This window comes from Marmota monax, unplaced genomic scaffold (genome assembly GCF_021218885.2).
Source record: "Marmota monax isolate L192 unplaced genomic scaffold, Marmota_monax_Labrador192_F-V1.1 WCK01_AAM20220418_F8-fsc00063, whole genome shotgun sequence".
NCBI lineage: Eukaryota > Metazoa > Chordata > Mammalia > Rodentia > Sciuridae > Marmota > Marmota monax.
The window spans coordinates 812,904-836,604 of NW_026693726.1; the positions used below are offsets into that span (position 1 = coordinate 812,904).

General features: G+C 34.0%; 1 protein-coding gene across 8 annotated transcripts in view; it reads right to left on the reverse strand.

The window, feature by feature from the left end:
* The window catches only part of Hnf4g (hepatocyte nuclear factor 4 gamma), a 261,440-nt gene that overhangs the window by 196,502 nt on the left and 41,237 nt on the right, over positions 1–23,701 (reverse strand). For 2 of the 8 annotated variants that reach the window (XM_058584393.1, XM_058584391.1), the window contains exons 3-5: positions 17,854–17,897; positions 17,089–17,143; positions 2,779–2,898 (exon numbers count right to left, since the gene is read on the reverse strand). The gene's annotated coding sequence lies outside the window, so the exon portion shown is untranslated. The remainder of the gene's footprint in view (positions 1–2,778; positions 2,899–17,088; positions 17,144–17,853; positions 17,898–23,701) is intronic. The other 6 variants (XM_046460554.2, XM_046460555.2, XM_046460550.2 and 3 more) reach the window with 3 other exon arrangements.

Sequence of the window (23,701 nt, forward strand, 5' to 3'; positions counted from 1 at the left end):
AGTTCTTATCTACCATGTGTGAGCTCCTTGTTTCAACCCCCAGTACTGAAAAAAATAAATAAATAAAAAATAAACAAACATGGGCTGGGGCTGTAGCTCAGTGGCAGAGTACTTGCCTGGCATGTGTGAGGCACTGGGTTCGATCCTTAGCACCACATAAAAAAAACTAAATAAATAAACAAACAAACACATAAATAGCTGTCAGTGTTCAGGGGAAGAATGAAATCAAATTATGACACTAGATCTTGGCACAAAACAGTGGACAAGATAACCAGCACTGCACTGAAGAGGCTATTCATAAGTTGAAACTTATGGTTGCCAGGTCCTTAATATCTAAATCCACTTGGGCTTTTCCAGCTTTGTTCTTCCATCTCTTGTATACAGCAACGGGACTAGAAATTGCTTTACATATAATTTTCATGATCTAATCCCTTGCTTTCTAACAGACTGGCATTCCCATTTTGTTAAAGATCACAGTGATCTCAGTGTTTTCATGATCCTCACATTTCTATAACTAAAACTAATAGCCAAAGAGATGCTATAATTTTAAAGTATAATTTCTAACTGCATAATTTTAATTTTTAATGTGTATCTATTGAGATTACATAAAATATAAAATTGAATTTTTAAGGAAAAACATATGTATTAATAACATGCCAGAATCATTAGCAACATCTAATACAGTAGCCCCCATTATCTATAATTTCAGTCATCTAGGGTCAAAGGTGATCCAAAAATATTAAATGGAAAATTCCAGAAATAAACAATTCACAGGTTTTAAAGTCTGACCAATAGCATGATTTCATCTCACACTGTCATGTTCCATATTGCATGGGATATGACTCATCTTTTTGCCCAGAGTTCCTAGACTGTATTCACTACCTGCCCATTGACACTTAGTAGCAGCCTCTGTTATCAGGTCTACCGTTATGGTAGCTCAGTGCTTCTGTTCAAGTAACCATTTGTAGTAGCCAAAGCTCTGTCCGGATGTCTACATCATTTACCTCACTTCCTCTTCTCAAGTAGGCACTCAATCATTTCACTTCAACATCAGAAGAAGGTACACAATACAATAAGATATTTAGAGCGCAAGAGATCACATTCACAAATTGCTATGACTGATCTATTTTAATAATGGATTTATTGTTAAACATTTATTGTGCCTAGCTTATAAATTAAATTTTACCATAGAAATACATATATGGGAAAAATTGCACACACAGGATTCTGTCCAATCTGTGGTTTCAAGCATCCAGCAAGGGTCTTAGACTGTATCCCCCAGAGATAAGATACCTATGATAAGACTCTAAATTAACTATCACATTTATTCTTCCAATTACCTTTTGGGTTGACAGTATTATTATTACTATCACTATTATACTTCCACTTTGTAGTTGACGAAACTGATTCTTATAAGGACTGTTACTTGCCTAAAGTCACAGAGTCACGGAGCTTATAAATGGCAAAAATGGAACTGTAAGCCAATACTCTATACACACAATCAAATAAGATATTTTTTTTCCTTTTGTTGTACTAGGGATTCAACTCAGTGGTGGTGAAGCATTGAGCCATATACTCAGCGTTCCCCCCACCCTATATATGTATACACATACATATATATATATATATATTTAGATATATATATATATATATATATATATTTAGATATATATGAATATATATAGATATATATACAGATATATAGATTAAATGGATTAAATGATTTACTATATATATATGTATATATATACATATATATATAGTAAATATATATATATATGTATATATATATACTCAATTTTGAAAAAGGGTCTCAGTAAGTTGCTTATGGCCTCACTAAATTGCTAAGGCTGGCCTTTAACTTATAATCCTCCTGCCTCAGCCTCCAGAGCTTCTGAGATTATAGGCATGCACCGCCGCACATTATGACAAACAAATGAGTTATAAGGATGGATGAGATAAGTAGCTTCTTGGATTCTCAAGATATAGGGGCACTCACGTAACTCCAACCCTAATTCACAAAGTCTATGCTGTTCATGTGAAATGTAGGAAGCCAGGGAAGTGGAGGAGCATGGCTATCTTTCTACTATGTACCTTTACAAGTGTGTGTATAATTTCAGACAATTAAAAGTAAGCAGTCTCAATCTATTCAAATTGCTCTGCTTACTGGACAGAAGTGTATATTTTTCTTACCTAAATTACAAATCTTAAAAAAAATCTACAAAATAAAATCTAAATGAGATGAAAACTATTCAGAAAAGAAGAATTTGAAATTTTTTTTTCAGGATGCTGATTCTACTGCTTCAGTGCAAATGGATTAAATATGGGCACTTGCTCTGATGAGTAATTTTTAATAGAAACTGTTAATTCCATCATTAAATTCATGTTCTTAAAATACTTAAAACTTTTTAGTGTGGAAATATGCTAACTAATTTCCCACTGCAGGGCTCTCAGCTACCAGCCTGTCCGGTGCTCAGTCTATCATATGTGCACATAAACATTAATGATATTTTGTAAACAATATATCAGAAATAAGAACCAATGGCCAAAGATATAACCATGACACTGGCAAGACAAATCATATTTGCAATATAAGACAGGAAGGAAAGGACTCCATAGGAAGGTTGTGATCAGTAGATACTTGGAGATTTTTCAATATATATATGGGACCCTAGAAAGCACAAGTAAATCAGACAAGAAGAAAAGAGATCTTTACAAGGTGTCCAAGTAATAAATAATTTACAAAGCAATTTAGCAACCTCAGCAGGCACCACTTACAAGACTGTGGTAGGGAACGGAGTCTATATTTGTAGAGAAGAGTAGAATCAATACAAGGAGCAAGCTGTCAGTTTTTTCTATAGTGTCAATATCTCAGACTGGCTGCTTTCACTGGTGTTCCTGTGGAAACAATTTCCAAAAGTATACTATTGAGTGACATGCTGCATGGATTAAATGATTTACTTTAATCCCCTAACTGCATGTTGAAAGACCAATAGCCCAAAAGGAAAACTAGAGAGCCTGAGGACAAAGCAACCTATAATAACAGTGTGATTTGGGAATGGTTTATACTTAAGAAAACCCTAGTGCCACAGCAAGATCCATCCAGAACAAGTTTAAATGAGAAGTGGCCACGATAGACTTATAATATCTGACTACCAAGAGGATCCTTCACAATATTGAGAGATCTGATTAAATAGAGTTATTGGTCAACTCCTCTCTTTGTAAGTTATCAGATAAAAAGGTGATTTGATCTTAGAACAGCAATGAGCATGCCCAACTCCCTCTTGTTGAACCTAAGTGTATGTACCTTAAGAAAAAAAAATGAAGTATTTTGTAAAACTCAGATATGATCTTACCACTACATAATTAGGCATAATAAACATCAATCTCATTAAATCCAAAGTTATAGAAATATATCTTAAGAATAGGGCAATGGGCAGATTCAGAAACAAATGTAAGAGGAAAGCACTGCCTACAGCTATGGAGGTAGGTTAAAAAAGTTACCTCACCAACCCCATTTATATGTGACCTTGACCTTCAAATGAGAAGATGAGGTTCAACTGAGCTTTAATCCCTTCCAGCACAAACAATTCTACTATAAACATCAACTAGTAGTTAGTGTTATAGTAGAGAGATCATTTGTCAACTACTGAGGTACATGGGAACTGTTGCCTTTAAATTGAAGGGCACCAAATAAATAATGAACTGAGATGCAACTATGAGGATTCCCTTTCCAGTTCAGATTGTACCATTCAGGAGCCCTCACATGTTTAGAAGGTGAGAGAAATTCAGGTGATTTATTATTCCTCTAGGAACTTCAGGCAAATAAATGCATGAACTCTACCAAATGTGAGATTCCACAGTGGCCTTGGGATATTTTCCTGGCAATTGGCCACCTAGATGCAGGAGGCTGTTTGGTTAGCACTGTGGGCTCCCTGATTCACCAGTTAGTGGTGAACCTGAAAGCAAGCAGCAATCTGGCTTTTTTGCTTCTCTAAGGTCTGCTAATGGTATTGTGAACAGTTTGTTCCTTGAATTATATCCTTTCTGCTTCAATCTTCTAAAGTGTTTTCTGCTTTTCTGGCAGAACAGTAGATGAGACATTGCCTTGTGATATTTTTTAATAGACAGAAACATCATACCACATGCATTGCATTTAAGGTTTGAGGTGACAAAATAAGAAAAGATGTTGAAGATACTGAGATAAAACCTATTAAGATCAGCTAATCCAGGGCTGCAGGTTTAGCTCAATGGCAGAGAGTTTTGCTAGCATGCCCAAAGCCTTGGGTTCGGTCCACAACAGCACACTCATGAACATACACACATACACACAAGAATAGGTGTTCCACACTGCCCCAATTAAATCTGTTAAATGAAGAATTTACTCTATTAATCTGTAAGTTCTGAACCCAAGATTTCACACATTATACCACTGAGCTACTTCAAGCTGGCTTTAAAAAGTCTTAAGATTGCATGACTTTAAATTCATTGTCCAAATTGTTTACTATACAATTCTGTCACATTGCATGTAACACTAACTCACTTGCTTTCTTCCTTCCTTTTCTATTTTTTTTTTTCTTTAACAGGAATCGAACCCAGGAGCACTCAACCACTGAGCCATATACCCAGCCCTTTTATTATTTTTTTATTTTGAGAAAGGGTCTCTCTAAGTTGCTTAGGGCCTTGCTAAATTGCTGAGACCAGCTTTAAACTTGCAATCCTCCTGCCTCAGCCTTCCAAGCTGCTGGGATTACAGCAGCAATTTCAAAATTAATATTAAGTAGCCATCAGTGCTAGGGTACAAGCACATAAAGAAAAATATAAAACACAAAATGTAAAACATGTTTTTTACTCCTCATGTTTGTAGAGAGAGATATAGATAAGGTTAATAAGCATAAATACATGGGGAAAATATTCTAACTCTGGAAACTCCTAAAATTCAGAGGAAAATTCATAATTGAGGACTGAAAAGATCACAATATTAGGTTTACAGAAAGGGTAAATTTTGAGTGGTGTACAAGAGGGAAAAAAAACGTTTTGGTAGAAGAAAAGCAAATAATGAGTGTTTGCAAGAATGTGTGACAAGTGTGATTGGATAAAAAGACTGGGACTATTTTACTGAAGGTTTAGAGAGAGGAAATTTCCGGTTTGTTTGCATGAAGAACTGGAAGCCATTAAAGGTTTTCTGAGCATGTAAATGATATAATGTGTACAAACCTAATGACAAATTATTTTTTTTTAATTTTTAAAAATTTCTATCCTGAAAGTCTTAGATGTGATAGGTTCCAAAGTCAAGGGAACTTTTAAATAAATATTATATTAAAATAAAGAGAAAAAAAGAAGAATTTCCTGATTCATACATGTGATTACATGTAAAAGAACAATCTGCTTGGAACTTGGCAAAAAGAGTCTGTCCCAAGGTAGACTTTATCGAAAGAAATTAAAGTTAGTGAAAATTAGTTCTAAAATATTAATAGCATCTAAAAAAAAAAGAATAAAACAACCAGGTTTCTAAGCTTTGCCATATTTTAAATCGTTTAGTTGTGAAATAGGAGCTTAAAAGCATTCAGTTTTAAAGTTCGCTTTGGGAAGGTAAATTTTCAAAATCAACATTAAAATTTTAAACCTAAAAAATTTTTGCAAAACATTTTCATTGTTTTCTTGAGTTTGACCACTTTCCATTAACAGAGGCACAGATGACCTGGAATTGATTTCTGCAAATGAACAACAGTGGATTATTATTAATTTAACTAAAATTTGAAGAGTTGTTAGACAAGAACAGTCATCTACACATATTATGTCTTCTCTCTAAGCACTTATCTCACTGCTTTGCATGTAACACAGGTTCCACATGCCTGTGGTCAATAATAGAAGAAAGATAACCAAGTCAGGTTATTCTAATATGATTATTAAAATATAATAAAAGGTACTGTCTATAACCAAGCAGAAAGCACTTTGCCCTATCTCCATGAATAACGAAAAGTTATACCTTAAGACCTGTGGAGGATTTGAAGGAAAGTAATTTGGCAAAGGCTTGTCCTAGTGACAACATTCAAAGGAAAGATAACAGGTCCATTTGTGAGAGAAGGCCAAGAAGTCTAATGTGGTGGTCAAGAAACAATCACTGAGAGTCTCCTAAAGGCAGGAACTGTCATTTATTCACTCGTGAGTCTGTCATGGATCTATGAATTAAAATAGGCCCCACATAATCACTCAGGGTTCATCTCTGATGCTTTGGATCAAGCAGGGTGGGCAGCTGGGGCAGACCCATGTGGAGCCTAGTAGCTGTGTCAATGGTAGAATGTGTGTCAGCAGCATGACTTAGCTCCAAGGACCATCAAATGCTAAACCTCAAGATACATTCCCTGTCCTACCAAAATGGTCTAACAAACTAGAACAACCCCAGCCCAGAGGTTATCAGGGCCCTTGCTCATTTGCACCTACTTCAAGAGCAGAGACAATCAAGGAACCAATTACAGGACAGAAAACTAAAAGAAAGGTATGATGAAAACTACAGTGATAAAATTATGTTATCTTGATGAGTTTCAGGAACAATATTAAGTTTTGAAAGAAAAGTTCATCTTTCTGATACAATAAATGAGACAAGCATCTTTAAAACTGAATGATTTAAATTTTATTGCTAGCCAGAGTCTTGGAGAAAATATTAGAAAAACTAAAAGATGATATAGAAATATATTCAACCAGTTCAAAATGTTAAGAAAGAGTTTCTATGGTATAGATCTAAAAATTCAGTTTCCTATTAGGTAGTCCTTTAATTAGATTTTACATAAAATTTTCCACTGAATATTTTTAAAATACAAAGATTGACTTTGGATTAAATCATCAAGAAAAATTAATTAATTGAAAACTGTATGTCAAGTCACAAGGTGATTTCCAACTTTTCAACGCATAGAACTCTCAGTTTTCTCTTTCTGTAGGACCGATTACTCAATAAAACACTTTGGAATTTAGTATCAAAAGATTTGGACTGGAGCTTGGTACAGTGGCTTGCTTCTATAACCCCAGAAAACTTGGAAGGCTAAAGTAGAATAACCACAAGTTCAAGGCCAGTCTCAGCAATTTAGCGAGACCCTATCTCAAAATAAAAAGGGCTGAATATGTAGCTCAGTAGTAGAAGGCCCCTGGGTTCAATCCCCTGCAACAAACTAATAATAATAATAATAATAATAATAATAATAATAATAATATAAAATGATATTTGGATTGGATAAAAAGCTCCACTGAGTTGAAGTGAATACATTTGGATAATATTCTTCCTTTTTATAGAAAATTATGTATATTTGGTATTGAAATTTTGAGGAATATAGAACTTCATACAAAAAAATAACAAATAGTATAATTCTACAATTATTTTTATTTACTTTTTTCAGAATTCAATGTTTAAAATTCATTATTATTTTAAGTATATTCTGAAGCTTATGATATTTCACCATATTTGACCTACAAACATGACCATTTACTATAGCTCAACAAGATATAATTTTGTCTCATTAGTTTCATTCAGTACAACCACTCATATATCCGTGTCTAAGAGTTTGGAAACTACACTAAAAAGACATCAGGTTTACAAGTGAGTTCTCCACTTACTCACTAAATAACTTCAAACCATTTCCTCTCTTTAAAATTTAATTTATTTGTCCATAAAAGCTGATAAGAATTGTTAATACTCTATAAGACTTTTTCAGAGTCTCAATGAGGTTATATCAAAAGTGTTTAGGTTATACCTTGCATCTATCTATTAATTTATTCTTTAACAAATGTTTACTGGCTTCATTCCATATGCCAGTCAATGTGACAGGCACCAAGCAAACAAGGATAAAGATAATAATTCATTGATATTTGTAGTCTACTGGGGAATGCAAACATAAAAAAAGAAGGGGGGGGGCACAAGTTAATTAGTTATAATCAAATAGTATGAAAGAAAATTAGTGTGTTATAAAAACGTATAACTGGAGGACATAATCTGGTCTGAAAAGAACTGAAGATGAACAAACACTTCCTGAGAAAGCATCCTTTAAGCTAAAACCTGGAGGAGAAGTAGCCAGGCAAATACATGAACCTGCAGAGGACACAACTATAATCCCAGGAATTCAGGAGACTGAGGCAGGAGAATCACAAGTTCAAGAGTAGGAATGCATCTCAATGATAGAAGGCCCTGAATTCAATTCCCAGCATTCAAAAAAAAAAAAAAAAAATAGGAGGGGGTTGGGGTAGGAGTGGACCAAGAGAAATCCTACTGGAAAATTCCTAGAAAGGTCCCTGAGATGGGTAGAAGCTCTGTGCATTGAAGTATCTCAGGACTCAGAGGTACTTCCACGATTTCAATCATCAGGCAGTATAAATCTGTATATTCTGCTTTTTTCCCAAGTAGATCTAAAGGGCAAAATATTGTCAATTTTGCCAATTTTATTTCATTAAAAAAGTAAAAGTTTACATTTGAAAAGGCAGTCATCCACTTGATTTCCCTAACTTGAATATTCCTGAACTTTATTTTTGAAACTAAAGACATCATAATATGATAATAACATGATACTCCAATGAGCCACTCATGCAAAAGTGCCCATATGTATAGAAAATTGTATTAAAAGGTTATTCTTACCAATGCTGTTATTAATAACCAAGACACATTAACACAGACAGAAGAGTTCTAAGCAACCATAGCTAATGATATTAAGAAATAAACCTGTTTAATCCTGTAGTGGGTGTTACTTTAATAAATTTTAAGAGAATATCTGATACATATTTAGTTTTTTAAATATTGCCTACATTCCAGTTAAATTTGATCATTTTTCTTATTTTTTAAAGTCAGAAATTATATCATTACATAAGCCGAGCCTTAGATAAATGAGAAGGAACTTCAGTGAAAAGTTGCGCAAAATATACTTTTTAGGTAGAAAAAAAAACAAAACAAAACAACACACACTGAGCAGTATAAAGGATTTAGGCTGTGAGGCCCCTGGGTGAGATGCAGGGGGCAGTGTAACAAAGGAGGAGATTGGCTGCACCCCAGGAGGCTGTGCACAGGTGCCCAGGACCAGCGGGAACTTCCCTTTGTAGAATAGGTGGATTATTCTTTTTTAACAAGAGAACACCTCTCTTCACTTTATGTTAATAGACCTGTTAAAGGGGAAAGTACTGACTGAATAGTGCAGACTAGAGCTTCAAAACCACTTCTGGAAAGAGACAGAGGCCATCCCCTGATGGACTTAACAGCTATAAGGAAAAATTGTTTCTGACCTATTTGAAATAAATGAATAAACATCTTAGCAAATCAACACTCAATAGTTTTAGAAATATAATAAATTTTATACTTATTTTAGTAAAATGTAGCATGATAAACTATTGGATATTTCCCCACAACTGGAAAATTATTATTTGATCACAAATCATTTGTAACTTTATTTTACCCATGCCTGTGCACATTCAGTCCACATATTGTTAATTTTAAAAGTGTTCAGTCATTTCTGCGGAATGTCCAGGCACTACCGAATATTGTTACTTAAAAATAAGCAGAATAAAGGATTCGAGTTTTAACAGGAACCTGAAAATTTGTTAGGAAATACTTCAAAAAGCAAACAATTATAAAATGATAGTGTAAATATGTTATAAACACTACCACTTACACACAGAATCAAGACACAAGTACTTTAGCTGTTGTTTGTACAGTTTAAAATTCAAACATGTTCTTAGTGGGAAAAGAGATATGACCTATAGAGCAATATTTAAAGTATGAACTTGTGAATGTTCTAGCAAATGATGACAAACAGCTAACATTGTTCAGGAAAAGCACCTAAAAGAAAAAGAGACTAACACACATCCTATCTTTCAAGATCTGCACCAGGAGGTCTCATTAAAACCCTCCCAGATGAACAGATAACACTTTTAATTTCTTCAAGGTGACTAGCTAATCTGTCACTTTCATAACTATAATAGAAACGTGTGCTGTTACTTAATCACATTTTTGTCCTGGCAGGTTTTTTACTTTTTATTATACTGCATAGAATCAGGTAGGAGACACTCTGAAATCAACAACAAAAGATTTCACCTTTGAAGATGATCCACTTATACTTTGATCATCCTGAAGGACATTATCAGGTAGCTCTTAGCAGTTAAGCTTGCATTAGGGTTTTAAATCAATATCATGATTTCATTCAAGCTTACGTAAAAGTGCAACCTCAACATTTCCACGATGATTCACTAAATTTTGCTGAACAAAGATGCAATTGCCAGATTATGTTCATGTTAGAAGATGAAGACATGCATTGTTCCTGCACTCCAGGGATGCGTACAAGTAGCCATTACACATTTTGTTGTTGTTGTTCTGGTACTTTGTGATTTTATTTTTAAATGGCTTAAAATTTTCTTTCATAATTTGCATGTACAACTTTTAGGGAAATAAAATTTGGCAATGTTGATCTTAAATTTCCCTGTGGACAGATTCCGGGAACCCCAATAGTGCTATGCCACTCTTGATGGAACATGTTTTCCAGGGAATGCCAAATTTCCCGTCATTATCTTCTATTCATTGCCTACCCTTGCTGTGTGATCTGCATAGCCCTGGTAGGGGTGAGAGAGAGCAACTCTTCCAATATAATAACCACCAAGGTAGAATGGAAAACTGGTAAGAGCTTCTTAAATAATACCAACATACTGTTATCAAAATTCTTAGAGGAAAGGGCTTTTCTAGTTTGTTTGTTTGTTTGTTTGTTTCTGGCTGACAATGTCTGTTCATCTCAGAGATGACCAGAGAGCTGAAACATGAAAAACAAGTTCAATTTTGATTAGTGAGAATGGATAGAATGGGTAGTCTATGACAAATCTAAGATATAAGGCACTTCCAGAAATGGAAAACACACAATTTGTTATGGTAATCCCTATGTCTGACCCAAATATAAAAATTAGTAAAGAAATGGATGATACATATTCTGGGTGCAAACAGTTCAGATGTAATCACCCAGAGGCTTTTCACACCTTTATCCCATGCAAGTATCTTCTAAACAAATTTCAAGCATGTGACTAGAAGATAAAATATAAAGCCAGAATTATGTGGAAGATTAAAACACTCTCAATGAGTAGGACCCAACAAAAGCACTGTTTAAAAACCAATGATCTAATTCCATCCTCTGGTGAGAAAAATGAGACCCAGGGAAATAAGTTATCCATTCAAGATCATTACTAGGATTGGAAACAAGAGGTCCTTTACTTACTTTGCAGTAATATGTATAATGCTGTTAATTCCAGCTGTATTTTCTGGCAAGGTTCAGGGAAAATTAGAAAATAATGTCAAATATCATACTTTGATATGAAGAAATTAAGAATGCTGGATTGTTTTTCAATATTCACTTAAATGTTATTTTATTTTAATTATTGTCTTTATGTTGGATTTGTGACTTTTTAAAAATTTAAGTCTAAAAATCAACTAGAATACTTGTAGTCACTTACTGTAGTAGAGTCATGCTGCAGGATTTAGCCCAAGCTGAGAGCTTTGCTGTCTTTAACAGTTTCAGCATTCAATAGATGGGGTTCCATCATGGCCACAAATGTGTCAGTCAAAATGTGTCCTTCTCAAATGAGAAAAATGAATTTCCCCAAATTTGGACTTAAAGTTTGTTATTAAAAATTGACAAATATTTTTTATTATTTTGATTAAAAAAACAAAAATTATCTTCTATACCATGTAAATGAGCAAAAGAGTATCTATTTAATAATTAGACATACATTCAATAAGAATTACATTGTTCTGATACTGTACTGGATTTTTCCCACAACAAAACTGTTATCTAAATACAAAAAGGCTTGGCCCAGGTGACTCACACCTGTAATGCTAGCTGCTCCTGGGAGGCTGAGACAGGAGGATCACAAGTTTAAGTTCAGCCTGGAAAATTTAGTGAGACCTTATCTCAAAATAAAAAGCAAAAAAATAAAAGGACTGGGAATGTGGCTCAGTGATAGAGTGTCCCTGGGTTCAACTGCCAGTACCAATAAATAAATAAATAAATACACAAACAAATTAACAAAAAAAAATACTTTGATCATTAGGAATTTTTTATTATATTAATCATTTACTTTTGTAATATGCTTTTCCTTTTTCAGGTAATTTAGTACATCTTAATCAACTAAAATTGTTATGAAAGACTATTTTCCCCAAACTGATGCAAATAAATTTAAAAAATATTGATGAATAATCTTGTAGAAACACATTATTGACCAAAGATACAGAAATTTAAAAGGATATTTTTTTTCTTTTTTTCTTTTTCAGATCTTGGCATATTATATACCCCTTCTTCATTTCCATAGTAGCTAAACAAATCAAACAATTGTTTTATTTCCTCTTCATAAATAAACTGTCCAACAAATAAATGCAGCTATTTCTTTATACAAGACACACACACACACACACACACACACACACACACCAAAAACATCACTCAGATCAAGTGGTAGAATCTTTTTTTTATTATTTTTTTATTAGTTGCTCAAAACATTACAATGATCTTGACATATCATACATTTGATTCAAATGGGGTACGTAATCTTATTTTTCCACGTGTACAGATTGCAGGATCACATTGATTATATAGCCACATTATACATAGGGCCAAGTGGTAGAATCTTATTGACAATGTAGTCCTGATAATTTCTAGACAGGCTTTTATCTCTGAGGAGTCATTAACAAGTGTATGACTCTAAAGACAGTCTCCCCTATTTCAAATCCTGGCCCCACAGAGACTATGGGGCAGGGTGAGGGGGAACATCTCCTAAATAAAGCACTTGATTCCATTCATGTTATCAGCAAAATATACAAGAAATAAAAATTTTGATTTGCACCAAATGCAGATATGTGGATCCTCTGATGGTTCAGGGTCAATCACTTCTATTCCTTTAGGTAAAACAATCATTTTTTTTTCCACTCATAAAAAAAAAAATAAAGATATAATCAAAGATGGCAATCTGTTTTGTTATAGGGTTATATCTTGGTCAAGGACACTTGAGAGAGTCCCCTTTGAAAGGAGAACACTGTGTGTAACAGATATCAAGGGCAAATTCTGAGCCAAGCACTTTGTGAGGTCCTCCATCTCCCTTTTCTCATTTAATCTAGGCTTTTGAGGTATACATTACCACTTCCAGTTTTATAATTGAGTACATTGAGACGTAAAAAATATAGTAACAAGCAAGGGCACATACTACTGACAATTCCAAGATTCTAACCTAAATTTGTCTAATTCCACAGTGTATTCCCATGATACCACATCACACATTGGGACTCCAGAATCTAAGGAGCCATCCTATTTAAAATACTTACAGGTTCAGAAAGTAAGTGTTTCTGTCTTGTTTGTATATCCATTGCTCTTCTGTTCCCTATGGATTTGTTTCCAAATTTGGTCAACTACAAATTAACTATTCTTCACCTTCTATGCATAAAAAAGACCTAAAGGGTTTGATTTTAGATATAGAGTGCAATAAATAATAGTACTGATAAAGACTAATAATTTTCATTTTCTGTAGTGTGATTATAATTATATTTTAATACTAAAAGTACATAGCTCAAAATTAACTTAGTGTCTTTCTGAAATATAATGCCAGGCTCTGGCCTCAGCAAACACATATACACATCAAGTCAAATTATTTTCTTTTTAATTTAAGAATAATCCTTAGAAATATATAAAATTGCTGGGTGTGGGGATTTACAACTTTATTCCCTGCTACTTGAGAAGCTAAGGCAGGAAGATAACAAGTTCAAGGCCAGCCTCATCAAGTTAGCAAGAACTTTTCTCAAAATAAAATAAAAAGTTCTAGGGATATAGCTCACTGGTACAGCACTTGCCTAGCAAGTACCAAGTCCTGAGTTCAATCCCTGGAAACAAAAATACACACACACACACACAATTAAAGTTCTTGAAGCATAACTGGCAAATGCTTTTATTTCACTCCTACAAACTCAACTAAAGGTGCTATCAACTAAAATTTCCAAGATATTGATAAGATCAGGGGTTTGAAGGGATCTAATTAATTCTGAAGTAAAATAGTCTTCAGATATAGACAAGTCAGCCAAATCAGCAACACTACATCAAACAGAAACTTCTCTTTATGTGCTTTTTTTTTTTTTTTTTTTTTTTTTTTACTGTTTTTCTTGTTTGCTTTGAGGTAGGGTCTTGCTGTGTTGCCCAGACTCAAACACATGCTCCTCCCACCTCAGCCTCCTAATCCCAAGTAGCTAGAATACAGACACCTGTCACCATACCCTGCTCAACAAAGATTTTATATTTAGGTTTCAAAAGGAATCCACTCATGGATATAGAAATAGGAATACTTGGTCAGGAGACAGTTACTTTCCACTCTGACACTTCTGTTCATGAAACTGCAACTCTTTCTTCACCTCTCTCCACTCACTTATTCACCTGACCCTGAAGGAGGTGAAAGGACTTATAGTTTGGCAAATGTGGGAAGATTAAATTGAGATTCCTAGCTCCACCCAGTCCTCTTTCTTTGGGGCACAATCAGCACACAATTTCCACAGACAGTTACAGAGAAAGGAATCCCTGCCATCTGAACTCTGAATAAAATATGACATGAATAACCTACTGTATACGCAAAAACAAAACAGAGACAAATTTTAGGAACTACACTTGAATTATATTGTCTCCTCACAGATGCTAAGTGACACAACCAGTTAATTTTTCAGTATGTTCAGCTCAAAAATTGTAAAAAGAAACATAAATCTACAATTGAATAAGCTGGTAGTTAAACATAAACTCAAACTAAGAAGTTCAATAATCTGCATTCAAAATTGAAAGTAAATTAAAAAGTGATATAGAAATTGCCAGATAGATACATTCAACACATATTTTATTTCCTTCTAATAAAAATTGTATTTCTATGGTTTGTTGTAAATGAAGAGTAAGGACTGGGAACTGGGCATTTTCTTCTTGGCACTTTAAAATAAAAACAATAAATGAATAAATAAAAAAACCTCATAGAAGCTGTAGGTTCTCAGCACTCATCAATATAACTGATCCATGAGCCATTAGTGGGTCATAAAATAAGAAAGCTCAATAAAATAATCATAACCTTGCATGTTTATTTAGTTCTGAGTCTTAAATGATGGACCTTTGTACCTGACCATGCCTAGAGACAGAGTTTTGTCACACACATACACACCAACACACTTAGGTTGTGTTTCCTCTTTCTCTTCATTATTATATAGGCTCACATACACATGTCCTCACGGGACAACATCTATAATGCTTGCCACTATAGAGTTTCTCCAATCAGCAATAAAGGAATGAGTATAATTTGGTTTCCACTTAAAAATAAATAACTTAAGCTATGGCTTTTTTTTTTAAAGTATAATCACTTATCATTCTTGACTCCTGAATATCAGGCAATACTCAAAAAAGAAAGACTCAGTTTATGTGGACATATTCCAACCCTTTGTAATTAGATTTCCAGTTTTCTGAACATGATTCATCATTATACAATTCATATTAAGTACATTGAGGACTGGAAATTCAGCACTTTCATATAATATTCACTCTTCTTTCTAACTTCCTAATTTACACATAATATGGAGACTACTCAAAGTTATGTGATTTTTCAAGTGACAGTATTCAACAGATGTGTAAATAAAGAATATGCTTCTTGAAACAAAGTAAATGTTTTTACACATTTAAACATGTCAAAAAACACACAAAAAAAATGTAGGCTAAAACCACATCACTCATTAAAACTGCTGTTTTGGTCAATCTCCTACTTAAAGAAAGATGTTTATTAACTCTTTTTTTTTTTTTAAGTTTCTGATACTTACATCCAATATCCCCACCATCTCCTTTGGTCTTAATCACTGGGTTTTAAGGGAATAGTAATCTCTTTTAAAGTAATTCCTTTAACTGGGATTTTGATACCTTCCCTAGATGTTTTTCTAGTCTGTGTTCAGAGCCCTCTAAGAACTAATTATTCCTGACTGACCATGGAAATACTCACCTCTTCCCTATCTTAGCGAAAACTCTTCCTAAGTTTAAGTCTTTTTATCTTTTTTCTCCCTGAGACAGAACTTGCATGAAATTGTTTACAGTTCTATCTCCATTCCATCACCCCCAACTCATTTTTTAGCCTTATTCTGAACTATGACCAAGAAACTAGTTTCCCCTACCAGTTGTCACCAGGGAAGACCATAGCTGCATTATCCTGAGCTGCCTCTTTGCTTGCTTCTGTATCTGATCTCCCCAGTTCAAATCTACTCCTGACAGACAATTTTTTAAATCTTAGTAACATGTAGTTTCCCAATTTTCTTTTGTATGGAGGGGTGGGGGCAAAAAAAGTTCCTCCCACTTTTTCAAATGAATCTGCTTCTCCTGAATAGACTTCACCTTGATTTCACTCCTTTTCACCTCTGATTTAACAAAATTGGTAAACTGGCTACTTTTCTACAAAGTATTCCCTTGCTACCTCAAACTTTAGTATCCACTTTGTCTACAGCAGTATTTTTTAAAGATTTTAAACCATGACTTACAGTGAGACATATAATTTAAATTACAACCAAGAATACACATAAGCACGTTTATTGATGTTTTATCTGTATCATGTCTCAACCATTTATGACAAAATATCACTGTAACTTTTTATATGTAAATCATGACCCACTTTATTATTTTCATTGCCCAATAATGAAAAGCAATGAACAGTTTAAACACTCATCTAGATTTTCTAAATCATTACCCTTTTGCCAAGACTAGCCCTATTATATATTCCATTTAGCCATTCCTTCATTCATTGAATTTAAAAACATTCTCTAGCCTTCATGGAGCTTACAATGTACCATTCCCTAAAACAATGATCACTCATGCTCCTCTGGAGGTTTCACCTGTTCTACTCATCGCAAAGCTATATCATGCCACTTTAGCTCTCTTCGTCTTTTATATATAAATTCTATCTACACAAACAGACCATAATATTCTTTAAGAAAGGATAATAATTATTCATATTTGCTACCTGGGCCTTCACTTAGGAAAGGAATCAAGAGAATAAAGACAACCAGCAAGTGTGTTCCAGTGTTAGCTTTCCACTTACCAGCTTTGCAAACTCAGGCAAGTCACTCAACTGCTCTCAAGCTCAGTCTCGTCATCTGTAAAAATGAGAAGATTGGGATACATCAGCAATTTTGAAAATCTACTGCACAAAGTTTTCAAGATTCAACGGGGGTTCCAAAATGTACTAAGAAGGGGTCTTCCCTCAAAGGGACCAGCAGGGTACTTAAATTCCCATCTCTTGCCTCCCTGAAATCTGTAATTTGCTTGAAGAAAAAAATATCAATGCTATATACTCTCTAAATTGCTGAATCCCAAATTTGTACAATCATGCCATCGCCCCCCACCTTCTCTTTCCAACACAAATTTGAGATGGGAAGAAGAGAGTGGAAAGAAAGGAGACATGGCAGGAGGAAAATACTTTTTAAAGCATATTATCATGTATCAGAACAGGGCTGATATATGCACACAGTTATCTTATTTTCAACGACTTCACAAGATAGATTTCAATATGCCCTCTTTACCTATAGGAAAATGAAGCTCAGGAAGATTAGGTAACTTGCTCGAGTGCTGTCCTTAAGAAGTAACTAGACAAAGGTTGGCTCTCTCTCCATTATCCCGAATTGTCCTTCAAAGGCAATATGGACCTTACTTCTGCTCTTTCCATCATTCCCATATCTTGCCTGACAGTCCTCACCACTTGGAGAGTATACTTCAGCACTATTCTCATTTTGCCAATTAGGAAAACAAGGATTGGAGGAGTAAAAGTGATCTCCCCAATGTCAAAGCAATTCATTGAAGCAAGTACCTGTATTCATATCCTGTGTTCTTCCCACCACACCAAACTGCCTCCTTTAAAAGAAAGAAAGAGAAATAGGGAAATGGTAAGAGGGAAGGAGGCAGAAGGTACATGGTACATGTTGGAGAATTATAAGAATTCCACTGATTGCTTTTTTTAGATGGCTATTGAGCCAAATGAGATAATTTAATGGAAAGCACCTTGAAAAATATGAAACACTACCAATATAAGGCATTATTATTAACTATTCAAACAGTGAGCAATGAAGATGACATTTTATGCTTTTGTGAAGTTCTATGTGGTAATTGCAGATATAAAAGAGCTACGACATAATACATTAATTGCTTAGACATCCTACAGAAACTAATAGAAAAGAAGGACAACCTGACATTCCTGAGATTATGATACAGCATTTGGTTATATATGCCTGCTTTCTGTTCATGATATACAGTCCCTACTGGCAGTAGAATAATTCAAATTTTCAATTTTTCTTGAATTTCATCACAAACTCAATCAAAAGCACGAAAGTCAGTATTTTAATATCCCTGCACTGTGTGAAAAATAACAGTATGCCCCACTACCTGAACTCTGAAGACATTTTTTATTTTGATTGTCTTCCCATTATACTGAGAGATTGTCAGGATTTTATCAGGAAGATCATCCAAACAAACTAGAACATTATTAAGGTTCCAGCAGTGCTGTAAGTCACAGAATGTATGAGTGATTAAAAGCCATATGCTTGTGACAAGGACCATAAGGAGATCAGACAAAGAAGTTACTTGTCTTTAAAAGAAAGAGGGAGGAAAATAAGTTCAGAATGATTTAACCCCTTATATCTTTTTCCAGTGTAAAAGCTGCAGCATTTGATTAATATTTAAAGACTATGTGATTGGATTACTTGTAACAAATAAATTCCAAAGGTCAAAACTGTAGAAAACAAGAAGGATTCAGGAGAATAGCATAACTACTGCAATGACACAGTGCCATGATTAAGAAAATGATGTTTAATCTAACAAGATGCCCTGGATAAGTAAAACATTACTTATTCTGTAATTTGTCATTTACTATAGTTATACTTTCTCAGTTCATTGAATCATTTGGATTTAGTGAGAAAGTTTAAAGAGAAAGTCTTGAAATCAGCATCCTATATAGACTGAGTGGTGAACGTGGAAGGAAAGTTAGAGGTTCCCAGGAAAGAAAGCAATTCGGCCAACCTGTGAAGGGTTTTAGATGCCAAAAGACATTTGAATTTTATCCTGCATCAGTGGGCAGCTGAGGTCCCTAAACTTTGGACACATTCAGATTTGTAAGATGCTTTCATATGTATTTCCCGATTGCTAAAGATATGAAACATTTCTTCTTGCTTGCTTTTCTTTTTTCTGGTACTGGGGATTGAACTCTTGGCAATTGTACCACCACTGAACTACATCCCCAGCCCTGATGTTGAACATTTTCATACATGTGTTAACTATTTGTATTTATTCTTTTGAGAAATGTCAGTTTAGTTTATTTGCCCATTTATTGATTGGGTTATCTATTTTGTATGTGTGTGTGTGTTTAATTTTCTGAGTTCCTTATTTATTCTGAATATTCTCTGACAGAATGAATGTCACAATAAATTCCAGTACCTTGTATAATTATAATGTACTAATAAATTTTTTTTTTAAAAAAAGCTACCACTGTCTCCAGAGGTTTGTAAAATAGAAGTCCTGGTTAAAAGTAAAAACTCTGTAGTGGAACACAAATTGAGTGAGGGGATTTGAAAGGTGTGTTGTGTTGGAACAGACAGAATCTGCTAACTGGAGAAAGAAGAAAAGTTTGAAGATAACTCAGGAAAGGGAGACTTGATGATGGGAAGTTAAGGGGCAGCAGGTTTGGGGTAAACAAGGTAAAATGTTTGATGCATCTTGAAAATCTGGTGCTTGAGCAATATTCAATGTACAGTTTAAAATACAGGTCTGATCCTAGAAGAGAGGATGGGGCCTTTCCCCTGTATTCCACCACTACTACAGGAAGTCAACCAACTTTAAAACATGAGCAAGTGAATGAGTAACATTTTGATAAGTGAAATTCTTTTAAAAAAAATTTTAAGGTTGTTTCTAATTATAGCAAAACAAACAAAAAATCATGTATAACAAGAAGACTCACACCTGTATTCATATATTTTACTTCTGATAGATTATATTATTGTCCCAAGTATTCAGTTCCATATACTTGGATTATACGCCCACACCCTGTGCTATGTAATTTTACAGTGTGTCCTACTATGGGTGGAGTCTACTTCCCCATCCTGTTACTGGTAGGCTTGGAAAGACTGCTTTGACTGATAGAAGTCAGTGAACATAATGTAATTACTTGCATGGTTTGGTGTGCCTCTGTGATCTACCACAAAAAGAATTTACCAGTGTCTCAACTGCTCATTCAGCCTGCACATCAGGCCTGAAAATTAGTCAGAAGCCTGTAGTATAACTTTGATTCAGAAGAGTGTAGACTGGATCAACCAGATTAGAGACCTGCAAAATTAAAAGTAAATAAACACAGTATACATTGAGAGTCTCACATTTGTTTTGTTATGTGGCCTTATTTTTACAATAGCTGCATAATAGATCTTTTTTTAGAATAAAGAAAACAAAGGTGCTGTTTTTGTTTCTCAAGACTCTGGTTTTCCAAAAAATCAAAATCTACTCAATTTGCTTTCTAGATCACAGGGAGGTGATAACAGGAAGGAATTGTTAATGAACTAGTTACACAGGAAAAGGAAAAAACAGTGACTATTCAAATAGTTTTATCACTGGAATGCACTAAATACATGTTGTGTTGATCTTAATTCATAAAATTTATGTAAAGTGGGAGATGCTTTTAGCAGTTTCTTGAAAAATTCTTAAGTCACCTCTGCAGAACTTTCAATGTTGAAGAAAAAAAAAAAAAAACAACAAAGAACAAAACAGGAGTTTTGTTTCTCCCTCCCTGGAGAAAAACAACATTTAACTTTTAACTGACTGATAGGAAAGTAACCAATGAGAAAGACTGGGGAGCGGGGAGTGGTCACATAGAGGTAAATATACAAACAGGAAGATGATTGTGTATTATGGAATTATATGTAGGGAAGAATGCAAGATGAGGAAATTGGTGAAGTACTAAAAGGTATTTATTTCCTTATTTTTTATTTATCTTCTTTTTGTACTGGGGATTGAACCCAGGGGTACTTCGCCCCTGAGCTACATCCCCATACCTTTTTATTTTATCTTATTTTTCTTAATTTTGAGATATGGTTTCATTAAGTGGTATTGGGGCTCACTAAGTTGCTGAGGTTAACTTTGAACTTCCAATTCTCCTGCTTATGCCTCCCAAATTGCTGGGATTACAGACATGCTTTTGCTATTTCCTTTTAAGTATCATTTTTCTCTCAGGCAAATAACCCAAAGACTATTAATAAGAAATTAATGAGATTATTAATAAGAAAAGGATATAATCATTATATATATACACATATGTGTACACACATCTACATACATATATTTACATATATTTATTATATTTACATTGTTTATTATTAATAAATATTATATTTACATATGTATATAAAACATTTATAATACCAAGAAAAGGAACCAACCTATAGCAGTAGTTCTTAAAATTCACTGTGAATACAAATCATCTAGAACATTTGCTACAAATTCAGATTCCACAATTCAAGCCAGGCACAGTGACTCAGACATATAATTCTAGTTACTTGAGAGGCTGAGGCAGAAGGATCACAAGTTAAGAGACCAGCCTCCTCAATTTGGCAAGATCCTGCCTCAAAAAAGTAAAATAAAATAAAAATAAAAAAGCTAGGGATTTAACTTGCCCCCTAGGTTCAATTCCCAGTAACAGAATTTTTTTTTTCCCACAAGTCCACCCCAGTAAAATAGATTTGGTGACTGGATTAGAACTCAGGAGTCTCAATTTTAATAGTCCACAAGGGTAGATCTGATAAAAGTGATTTGGGAATGAAGTTTCAAATATACTGATTTTTTTTTTAATCTGAAAAAAGGAGCATATCGATAGATAAAAATTTCTGATCTCAATGTGCTATTTCCTTTTATAAGATTTCAGAGAAGACCTATTTCATACCAGATAACAGGCTCATTGCGCATTGAATGATAACAGGTGTGGTGATCCCAATGAATTGGAGTGCAGGTGAAAATAAGTCATAGATAAAATGTTAGGTAAAATGCTTAGCACATAATTAGCACTCATATATTGCTCGAATAAATAAATAAATGCTCTGACAGAAAAATATTCTCAGGAAGATCTGTGAATTGGTCATGGAAACAGGAGTCATCTTAAGCCAAGAAAAAGAATAAGAATGTACCGGGAGATTATTATGAAAGACTAAAAATACTATAAGGAGCTTTTTAATGGAAATATAGGGCCAGGCTGGTTTGTTAAACTGTTATGTGTGGGATGTGAGGTGTACATGCCTGAAGCAGAAGGCATTATAAAATCCCGAAGACAAGATTTGTGGGAGATTTGAAGATACCTCCTGGGCCTTTAAAACCAAACGGAGCTATGAATCATCACCTCATCCATGATAGCTGTGCTAGATAAATATTTATAAATATAAACATAAAATAGAAATATAGAGGTAAGAATATGGAATATGGTTAAATATGTATATGAATATGTTAATGTACATATATATAAAACACAAACCTTTATTCATATAAATATGTCACTATAAATACCAAATGAAATGTTTCACAACACAGGGCAGAAGAAAAGATTCAATTATACTGAAATAGAATATATATTTATATACATGTACAGTTGTATGTATAAAAAAGATAACAAAATACACAGAGGTAAAAATAAAGAATATAAATACATAAATACATATATGCATAAAATAATTAAAACTTTAGAAAAACAAACACAATCTCAAATACATATACACAAACTAACATTCGGGTCAGGAATACTGAAGGCAAAAGACTATATTCCTCCCTCCATCCCTGGGAGGTAAGGGAGAAAAAGTAAAAATGGTCAGCAAAGTCAAGCAGAATCAAGGAAGTGGACTTTTTTTACAGAAAGAATGCCATTCAAGGTAAATTTCTGCAGAGCAGTCTAGAAAAATAAGTTAGATAAATAAGAAAATCCATAAAAATGGCTTTGATTACTAGCAGAACATAAGTAATTTGAAGAAGGCTGTTTCAGAAAAAAAGTTGGAGATTAAACAGGTATTCATCACTTGACAAACATGAGGAAAGAAGATGATATATTAATGGAATAATTCTTGAAAAAAGGAAATTTGGGTATGAGTTAGGAAGCATTAAGTCTCAAATGGAGAAGCTAGACAATTTGGTATTCAAAGTCTTACAAACATCTAGATATCAGAACATAATGAACTTCTTTTAAAATTCCTTCCAACTAACCAAATAACAAATATTAAAACTGATAGTAAAAGAAGATAAATACTGTCCAGTTCCTAATTTTCATACATGTTACTTTGTAGACATTATTCCATCAAATGCGAGCATGCACAAACACACAAACACACACACACACACACACACACCTGACTAGGAAGGAACAAGAGCCTGGAGTGAGCTGATTCTGTTCTCTCAGGCTGCCTTCCTTGTTTTCAGTAAAACAGGGATTTCAGAAACAGAAGGAGAAAGATTGACAGAAGTATTGAGTTCTTAGGAAGGACACAAGTCCACTTTGAAATGGAGGTCCTGATTTACTTGGATGTATGTCTTGCTTTTTTCATTGATGATTTGTTTTCACTTCCTGGTTCTCATTCCTACTAGTTGAGCTTACCCAATAAGTTTGCTTCTTTTGTCTTTCCTTTCTTTCTTTTTAAAGAACTCTT